This window comes from Beta vulgaris, chromosome 6, assembly GCF_026745355.1.
Source record: "Beta vulgaris subsp. vulgaris cultivar EL10 chromosome 6, EL10.2, whole genome shotgun sequence".
Lineage (NCBI taxonomy): Eukaryota > Viridiplantae > Streptophyta > Magnoliopsida > Caryophyllales > Amaranthaceae > Beta > Beta vulgaris.
In genome coordinates, this window is record NC_079207.1 from 31,970,800 (window position 1) to 31,981,383 (window position 10,584).

The window sequence follows — 10,584 nt, forward strand, 5'->3', positions numbered from 1 at the left end:
TGGATCTTCCAAGTCCGTCACCCTACAAGATAATTGGCGCTATGCCCTCGAATCAACAGTTCTTTCATACTGAATTCATGTACGTATATCGGGCCGAGCAGTGGGATTTCCCAGTGGTTCCTCTACTCGAGGGCCCAAACTTGTGGCTGAATAGGTTTGTGCCTCGAATGACATAGGACGAGGCTAGGGTAGCCATCTACTGCCAGTGCGTCACCGTTATCGAGAGGGGTGATCGGAAACAAGTTCCCCAGCGCTGGAATCCTACTGCGGATGACCTGAGCAACGAGCATTTCTTGTCAGCAATAGGGGACATATCTCCTACTCGAGTGGATGACTCTCCTGTCCTAAAAAAGAGGAAGACCTCTGAGCCAGAGCCCGACATTCGAGACTTCACAGAGAAGACCACCCTCGAGAAGGCCGCCCTTTATGATTCGATGGTCAAGCGGTTCATCTTGAAGCCGGACATCAGGATGATTCAAGAACTTTCTGAAGAGGAAGAGGTCGAGAAGCTTCATTCTTCTTGGATTGACGTAAGTTAGTCATTTTTGGTTTGTTTATTCAATGTTGTGATCTAGTACTAACTCTTCTTCATCTTTCAGCACTCGATTCGTATGGCGGTGATGAGTCATCGTCATACTGCTAGCTTTTGCAAGCTTTGAGAGAGGCTGAAGACGCAAACTGATCTTGCCACCGAACGGGGTGAAGAGATCGAGAGGCTTAACAAGAGCTTCGAAGAGGAGAAGAAACGCTGGGCCGAAGAGAAGGCTGCCTTAGAGCAAAAGGTCCGGGACTCGGTGAGTCAACGGGATAGCATTTTGCGCACCCGAGACCTCATAATCGAGGAATATAAGGGTTCGAAGGCGGGTCGAGACTTTGCGGCAGACATGGTGTTACGTAGTGTAAAACTAGTAATTTAATACAACAACTCCCAACAACATGTTCTTAATTTGGAGACTCGTGCAACAATGATTGGACTCGAATCCCGATATTGAGCTCCGACTAGCCACCTGCAAAAAAGGGACCACCCTGGAGGATTGGGTGGTATTTCCCCCTTCGATGCTTAAGTTAGATATCAGGGATATGAAGGAACTTTTATAGAGAGAAAGTAGAGAGAGAGAGAATTTATGGTAGAATAACAGTACTATGCTCTAAAAAACGTACCTTTCCCCTGATTTCAAGGACTATTTATACTGTTTGAAATGACTGTTGTACCTTGATGTCACCCTAATTTGGGAGCATCTGATTGGCTAAGCAATAAAATGGTGATACGTGGCAGGTGCTGATTGGTCAATACACCTCACCTTTATGCAGGGATATAAGTTGCTCTAGCTGGGCCTAAGTACAAATTTGGGCCATAAGAGTGGTTATAGTACATCTTTTTCGTCAGAAAAGTGTACTTTAGCCCACATAATCTTCTGACCCATGTACTTTACCTTCATAAGCACTCGTCACATTTAAGGCTAGGATGAAGCCACATGTCATCTTGGTAGCCCTTGATTTTTAGACTACAACATTTTCCCTTAAAAAGAGGAAGTTACCATTTAGGCGCCAAGACGGTTGGTTTCCTCTTTTAACCGACTTGAACTGCGCTTCTTTTTTCAAAAAGGGGGCGCCATTTAGCCGGTCATACCAAGTCAACTCTCACAGACAATGTGAATGCAACGGTTACTTTTTACCGGATGAGGGGGTCATTTTTACTTCTCTATAAATAGGCCCCTTTGTCGTTTCTGAAATCATTTTAACATCTTTGTGAAATTTTCGAGAGACAGAGACTCCGCAATTTTTACTGAGCTTTTTTTAAAGAGAGAAACTACTCCCGTCCAAGCTCTTGCTAATTGCTCCTCCATTCGTCCGAAGTTTCAATTCACCCTTGACATTCGTCCGAACTCTCTCTACAGGTATTTCCTCATTTATTTTCCTTGTATTTTCACGCATATTTTAAGAAAATGGATTCGTCCTCTTCATCGAACAATCCCGGCCGCTCAAGGGTAGGTGCTGACCCTAGAACAGAAGGCCTGTCTTCCTCGGCATATTCTAGAGTTGGACCTATCTCGGCCGGACATGCATTCTTTTTCTTTAGTCATGGACAGCAAAGTCAGACGACCCAGTCTTTACCTATGCAGGGTAATCTGGCGCGCGTCAAGCAAACGGCTCGTATCAGACGAGGAGTTAACCTGCTGGCCTCCAGCTCAGAAATGGAGGCATCAACTGGGCGGATTCCCGCTGATGGAGAGCGAGAAGTCCAGGGCGCTCGTCCTGCAAACCCAAATCCTTCTCCTGAAACCGTCCATGAGGAATCCAATGCTCGAGGCTCTCTAGACCCCAGCTCGTCCAAACCAAGGACGACCTCAGATGAGTCAAACGAAGCTAAAACTTCTTCTAACCCGAGTAGCGACTCAGAAGAGCCATCCACAACTTCTTCCGAAATAAGGTGTCGTCTTGGCCCCTTATCTGACCCTAGATACATTCTAGCCGACAGTGGTTGGCTAGGACGAGCAAGTCCCAACATTGAACATTTTTCTTCTGCCATGCCCATGCCGAGGTATCGGTTTGTTCTTCCTGGCCGGGAGGACACTATACTTAGTGCTCCTGCTGGCCATTTCGCTGTTTATCGGCTGGCCATTGCACCCCTTCATCAACCGCCTCCTTTATTATTATAACATAGGCCTTAACCAACTCGCCCCAAATTCATGGCAAAATATTTTAACCTTCATAGCCGTCTGCAAATTTAAAGGCGTTGATCCGTCCATGACCGCCTTTTCCCAAATTCACTATGTCTATAAGGTTCCCAAAACCGTAGATGGGGCCTGGTTTAGCGTATATAACCGTCAAGGATTCATGACGTCTTGGGACAAGACGTCCAAAATGCATGACTGGAAAGCTGAGTTTCTGTTCGTCCAAGCACCTAACGAGGTGGTGGCCAGACGGTACTGCTACTCTAGCCGGGCTGCTACCAATGCTGGACGAACAATGTCCTTCCTGGAGCTGGAAAGTACTTCAGCTGAGCAGTTGGTGGAATACTTTAGAATCTCGGAGTATTCCATCAACGACATCTCTATCAAGGGTCCGTCCAATTGGATTCCTTTCAAGGAGATGTTTTATAATGACGATTTCCTGGTCGCGGCCGGCTTGCGGCGGGCCGAGGATAGAGGTATACTTTGCAATAATTTCTAAGTAAATGCCCTGTCCTATATCCATGATTTTAATTATGTTTCTTTTTCTTATGCAGACTCGGCCAAGGCAAAACTCAGAAAATACTGGAAAGGAGATATGAGTTCGGCCAGATTCACAGACTCCCTCTGGAAGGAGTAAAGCAAGACAGGTGCCGAAAAGAGGACGGACACCTTGGTATGAATGTTTATATATATATATATATATATATATATATATATATATATATATATATATATATATATATATATATATATATATATATATATATATATATTGCCGAGCTCGTATTACGAGAAGCAAAACGTCCTGCAATGGCTTCTGGACGAGCTCCCTCCCTGTGGAGCAGAACGTCCAGAATTTATTCTGGACGGCCTTCGTCTTCAAAGGACAAAACGTCCTGAATTGAGTGCTGGACGAGCTCCCTCTCTGTGGAGCAGAACGTCGAAAGTTGATTCTGGACGCCTTCCTTCTTCAAAGGACAAAACATCCTGGGCTGACCTTTGGACGAGCTCCCTTTTTGTGGAGCAGAACATCCAAGGTTGATTCTGGACGTCTTCCTTCTTCATAGGACAGAACGTCCTGAGCTAACTTTTGGGCGAGCTCCCTCTTTGTGGAGCAAAACGTCCAAAGTTAGCTTTAGACGTCTTCCTCTTTTCCCCTTAATTGCTTTTGGCTAACATTTTTCTTCTAACTTTTTCAGAAAAATGCCCCAACGTCCAAGGCGTTGGCGGAGAAAGCAGCGTCAAAGAAGAGGACGACCACCACCAGCGATGCTCCACCCCCTAAGAAATCAAAGGGCTTTACGGCCAAGAAGAAAAAGCCAACACGACCACCTCCCAAGGCCGTGATCAATATCAGAGGAGATGGCGCTGGTGACCTATACAGGTCCTGTCGACCCCTCTCTCCCCCTTACTACTGAGCAACCGGATGCGGTTGTTCACTTGGACGAAGCAGAGACTCAGTCTCCCAAGCCGGACACGGGTTTGGACGGGTCTGCCTTCTTTGGACCAGTTGCTAAACTGGTGAGCCAGATGCCGGAGGCATATAGGACGGCCTCCCGTTCTTCTGGTGAGTCGTATTATTCCTATGTAGTTAGAACCTTGCGATGAGCCAGATGGCGGTCGACCGATGAGTCCGTCCAACAGTAGGGCCGTAGTCATCCCCGTCCGTAATACTGACGAGTCTCCTCTTTCAGATAAGGGTAAAGGGGTCGCTGAAGAAGCTCCAGCCGGCTCTCCTACACTCTCGGACGACGAGTCCTCGACCGCTTTTGCGAGGATGACATCAGCCGATCGTGAGAAGCTCAAGGAGGAGCTTTTCAAATGCTTCCCTAAACCTTACTTCAAGGGTTTGAGGGGAGCCTCATCAGGACATATTGGATACATGTCTCAACTGGCTGCAGAGGTAAACTTTTCCTTTTTCTTGGACGCTTGAATTCTATACTTAAGATATATTTTTTATTATTTTTTATTTTGCAACCGTCCTAACACTTTTTGTCTTCCCTTTGACAGCTCTTTGCTCGCAGTTTATTACTGAAGACTGGGCAAGGCAGCTGAGGAAAGAGAACAAAAAACTCGTCACTGACGTTACCAAGGCTGCCAACCATGCCCAGTTTTCCATGGCTGAGCAAGAGTTTCTGCATCAGCAGTCCAAAGTGGCCTGGGATTAGCGGTCAGCCGAGATGGAGTTCCAAATCAAGACTTATCTTCTCCGGCTGACCACTCTCTTGGACGAGAAGGATGCTCTTCAGGATGAGAGGAATGTGGCCTTGCTGGCCGCGGCGGAACTTAGAAGAGAGAACCGATATCTCCGAGGAATGAACTATGTGCTGAAGACGGAGATTTTGGCTACTGAGGAGGCAGCGAAGGAGGCTCTGAATGAAGTGAACGAAACTTCGAAAACCTAGGCCGTGCAGGCCTTTGAAATGCTGGCCGAAGAGGAGGACATCCCTAGGTATGTTCGCCGGCTAGAATTTCAGGAGAGCTTGCATAAAGCTAACATTAAAGGGGAGGAACCCCCGTCTTCTAAGAGTCTTCCAAAGACGAAGAGGAACAAGAAGAAGTTGAGGCCCAAGACGAAGAAAACAACAATCCTCCAGAAGCCTAACGCTCCTATTCTCGGCCGCGGGCCACTTGGAGTTTTTTTTTTCTCTGGATGTATTTTGCACTTTTAACTTTTGTAGCACTTTTTAGATTAGCTTGTAACACCTCTCTTTTAATCATCTATAAAAGAGTTCCCTTTTTCTATTTTCAATGCTTCATACTTTTATGCAATGGACGCCTTGTTTTTTATCAATCATTTATGCCAAGTACGAAAACAACTTGTCCTAACACATTTTATCTGATCCAATGGCTCTCTTTGACCGAATATTTCAAGACGTTTATTAGATGCCTAAGTTGAAAACTTGTGAGTTTAAGAACTGTTAAGTTAATAACTTGTTCGGCCCGTATTTTGGCTATCATTCGTCATTGGACAAAGACTTAGTTATTTTGCAATAAATTAGGTCTCTATATGCCCCCTTCTTGGACGAAGAGGTCTTAGTGACCTTTCTTTGTTCAAGAAGGAGAAATACCATAATTTGCTTAATAACTTGGACGTTTTATGAAGATTATTGTAACCGGTCCATCTTTGTTAAATTGTGAAATAACTTGTTCCTTTACTATGGTGGTTATTTCTAAGTATGGCTTTTGGACAGAAAGTAGAATACCTTTACTAAGGCGTCCTAATTCCAGCCGACCTTGTTTAGGAGATGTTTAACTCTTTAAGTAAACAAACTGCTGGCCGATTCCATGTACTTATCCTTATAAGGATGATAACATGTTGGCCGATCTCCTAATAGAAGGTATTTTTACTTACTTCTCTGTTTTATTAGTCAGCTTTGGACGATAGTATGTATTTTTAACTAAAGCAAATAAACCAAACAGAGAGACAGTCATAGGAGAGAAGTAGAGATGTATTATATGAATTTTGCTTGACGGAGAGCCAAGGTACATGTATACATTTCTACTTTTTTCATTGCGAGGTACTAAGAAAAGATTACACTTTCTCTTTTTTTTTTTCGACCGGAGATTACACTTTCTCAAGATATATTAAACAAAGTATTTTTTCAAAGTATCAGAGTTCCACGTCCTAGAAATAGAACGATCGTCTATTCCTTCCAGACGAAAGGTGCCATTCTGAACTTCCTCGACGATTTTGTAGGGGCCTTCCCAATTTGGAGTGACCTTGCCTAGCTCCTTGGCTCGACCTATGGCTTCCATATTTCTCAGGACGAGGTCTCCTTTTTTCAATGGCCGCCTAGCTACTCTTTTGTTGAACTCTCTAGCCATTCTTAATTTGTAGATTTGCATCCTTAGCAGCGCATTGCCCCTGACTTCAGGAACCAGATCCAAGGCCGTCCGGAGAGCAGCCAGTTGGCATCTTCTGAGTACATCATCACTTGCAGAGTTGGTTCCTCAATCTCAATAGGGAGAACAGCCTCTGAGCCATAGACGAGCATGAACGGAGTTTCACCAGTTGAGTTTTTGGCCATTGTTCTTATTGACCACAAAACCAATTGTAACTCTTCAACCCATAGTCCTCTTGCATTATCCAGCTTCTTTTTTATTCCACCCGATAGGATCTTGTTGAAAGCTTCGACCTGCCCATTTGCTTGAGCATGAGCAACTGCAGCAAAGTGGGCTTTGATTCCTTGGTCGGCCAACCATTGACGAAGCTTAGGTGTTTCAAACTGTGGCTCATTGTCAAAAACAATGGACTGTGGCATACCAAACCTTGTGATTAGGTTTTTCCAGACGAACCCTTTGACGTCATTGGTGGTAATGCCCCTTATAGCTTCAGCTGCTACCCATTTGGTGAAGTAGTCGACGACTACTATCACAAACTTTTTCTGGCCGGCAGCTATAGGAAAGGGACCCAGAATATCCATTCCCCATTTGACAAAGGGAAGAGGAAAAAGGACTGCAGTTAAGTAATTGGACGGCTTCTGATAGATGTTGCCATGATTTTGACAACTATTACATTTCTTCGCGTAAAGCAAGGCGTCCTCCTTCAAAATCGGCCATAAATATCCAGTCCTTAAAGCTTTCTCTCCTAACGCCCTCCCACCAATGTGGGAAGCACAGGCTCCTTCATGCAGCTCTTTTAGAACTCCCAATCCGTCCTTCCTACTGATGCACTTGAGAAGAGGTCGTTTGATGGATTTCTTGTACAGAGTTTCGTTCCAAAACTCGAACCACTTGTTCTTGGCCTTCACATACTTAGCTTCTAGGGGGTCAAGGGGCTGCCGGCCTGTCTTCTTATATTCAATTATATGGCTAATCCATTCATCCTCTCAGCTAAGAAACAGGACTTCCTTGGCATCAATGCTCTTGGCCATCTTGACTTCCCAAAACACTGTTCTAGGCACATCTCCCTCAGCCGAACTGGCTAGCTTGGAGAGGGCATCAGCCTGATGATTTTCAGACCGCGACAGTTGGTCGAGTACAAACCGTTTCAAAGACTTAACCTCCTCTTTTATCAGGTTCATATACTTACTCATATACGCCTCCTTGCACTCAAAATCTCCATTTACTTGACGGACCACCAGCAGGGAATCAGTTTTTGCTTCAATCTCCAGGGCTCCAGCCACTTTGCACATTCTAATGCCGGCTAAGAGAGCTTCATACTCTGCTTCGTTGTTTGAAGCCTGGAATTAGAACTTCATTGCATACTCAAGTTTGTCCCCCTCTGGTGACTGAAAGATGTTCCCGGCTCCACATCCATTAGCAGTGGATGATCCGTCCACCATTAGGGTCCAATGCTTCTTTCCCTCTGCTGGGTCTTGGACGTGCTCTACTGTAGGCCGGGTAAGCTCTACAATAAAGTATGCGAAAGCTTGCCCCTTAATTGCTTTTCTGGGCTCGAACATCAGATCAAACATATTGAGCTCTATGGCCCACTTCAACATTCGTCCGGATGCGTCCATTTTATGCAACACTTGCCTTAACGACTGGCCAGTGTAGACTAGAATACTGTGAGCAAGAAAATAAGGCCTCAGCTTCTGGCTAGCCACTAGCAGCGCCAAGCGAACTTCTCTATAGATGAATACCTGCCTTCCGCATCCTTTAGCACATGGCTAACAAAATAAACGGGTATTTGTACTGAATCTCTCTCGGCTAGGAGAACATCACTTACCGCAAATGGGGACACGACCAACTAAACATACAGCTTTCTCCTTCGGTCGGGCTGATTAGCCTAGGCAGTTGCCAAAGATGGTCTTTTACCTGCTGAAGAGCCTTCTCCGCCTCCTCTGTCCATTCAAACTTTGCGTTCTTCTTTTTTATGTAAAGAAGTGATGACCTGTCACCAGACTTTAGAAAAAACTCCAAGGCGGCTAAGCACCCCGTCAAACGCTGGACGTCTTTGATCCTGGACGGAGAGGTCATATTCAAAATTGCTTCAATTTTGTCAGGGTTGGCCTCAATCCCTCGTTGATCGACCAAGAACCCTAGAAACTTCCCGGCTCCACGCCACAGCATTTCTGCGGATTGAGCTTTGACTTGTACTTTCTCAAGGTGGTGAAGGTTTCTCTTAAATCTTCCAAGTGATCTTTCTCCTCTCAGCTTTTTGACGATCATATCATCAATATAAGCCTCCATATTTTTCCCTAATTGCGGCTGAAAGATAGTGTTGATGAGCCTCTGAAAGGTGGCCGGCGCATTCCTCAGGCCGAAGGGCATCCGAAGCCAGCCATATAGCCCTTTTTCAGTAATGAAAGAGGTTTTATCCTGATCATCCGGCCACATAGGAATTTGGTGAAACCTGAATAGCGTCCATGAAACTAAGCAATGCATGCCCTGTTGTGGAGTCAACCAGCCGGTCAATCTTAGGCAATGGGAAGCTGTCCTTAGGACAAGCCTTGTTCAAATCTATGTAGTCAACACACATCCTCCAAGTACCATTCGGCTTGGGAACCATGACCATATTGGCCACCCAATCCGGGTAGTAGGTTTCGCGGATGAATTTGGATTTGAGCATACGCAGCTTCTGGACCTCCTTATCAACTGCTTGGTTTCTAGCCGGCCCCAGATGCCTTTTCTTTTGTAGGACTGGCTTCTGCCCCGGCTCAATGTTTAACTTATGTACTGCAATTTCGGGATCTATAACCAGCATTTCTTCCACAGTATAAGTAAAAACATCTTCAAACTCTCTCAGCAACGCAACCAAGGCGTCCTTGGTTTCAGAACTTAGGATGGATCCAATCTTCAATGTCCTCTACGGACGCTCTGGGTTTAAACAGATTTCCACTGGGCTCTCTACTGGCTCCGGACGTTCTAGTCCCAAGCTCATGATAGCCATAACTTCATCAGACGAATTCTTCTCTTCTTTGATATTTAAACATCTCCTTTTCTTGCTGGGTAAGAGCATGGACGGTTTGCCCTCTTGGAGGGGCTTTGCCTGTGCCTTCTCTACCTTATGTTTCAACTCACTTGTATTGCCTTTCAGCTTCTCGGCCAGCTCATCCTCCATGGCCTTTGGCCGCTCTGATTTCTCCTTCCATGATGATGGTCTCAAAGTAGTAAGATAGCATTCTCTAGCCGCCTGCTGGTGTCCATACGAAGACCCAAATTTCCCACTATCACACTCAAATTTCATGAGCATCAGATGAGTCACAATGACGGCTTTTATATGATTTAAGGTAGGTCGTCCGAGGATGACATTATAAGCTGTCAGATCTCGTACTACTAAGAACTTCACAAAAAGCGTTCTCGCAGCTTCTTTGTCTCCAACCCTGACGGGTAGGTAACCGTCCCCATAGGATGAATTACCCCTCCGTAATAATAGGGTGAAGGAACTATTTTTCATTTTAACCTTGACAGACAATCCGCACTGATGATGTCGGTAGAACTTCCTGTATCAATCAGGATCCGGAGATTAGCAATCTCTTCACCAAGGTCGTCATGAGGGTTCTTATCTTTCCTCGATCCTGCTCACTGACCACTATTTTGGGGAAAGGATCAGCCTCAGCCCGATTGGTGAGCATCACCTGGCTGAGTTCCCTCAGATAATTTTTATGGCCGCGAGTTGTAGGACCTTCGGATGCGAATCCCCCAGAAATTACCATCACCACGTCCTCATCAGTGCTTTCGTCATCTTTCCTTCTTCCCTGACGATTATCTTTCTTCTGAAATTTCCTTCCTGACGAGGGTAGATAAGAGTTCATTTTTCCCTTTCGGGCCAAATCCTCCAATGCTCTCTTGAGATGCTTGCACTCATTCGTCTCATGACCACAATCTTTGTGGAAATGACATACTTACTTTTGTCCCTATTTTTGTAGGGTGTCTTCATCTCTGCCGGCGCCTTCAATTCATGTTGATCCTTGATTTCCATGAGAATGGAATACTGATCTTTGTTGAACTCTATGGGCTC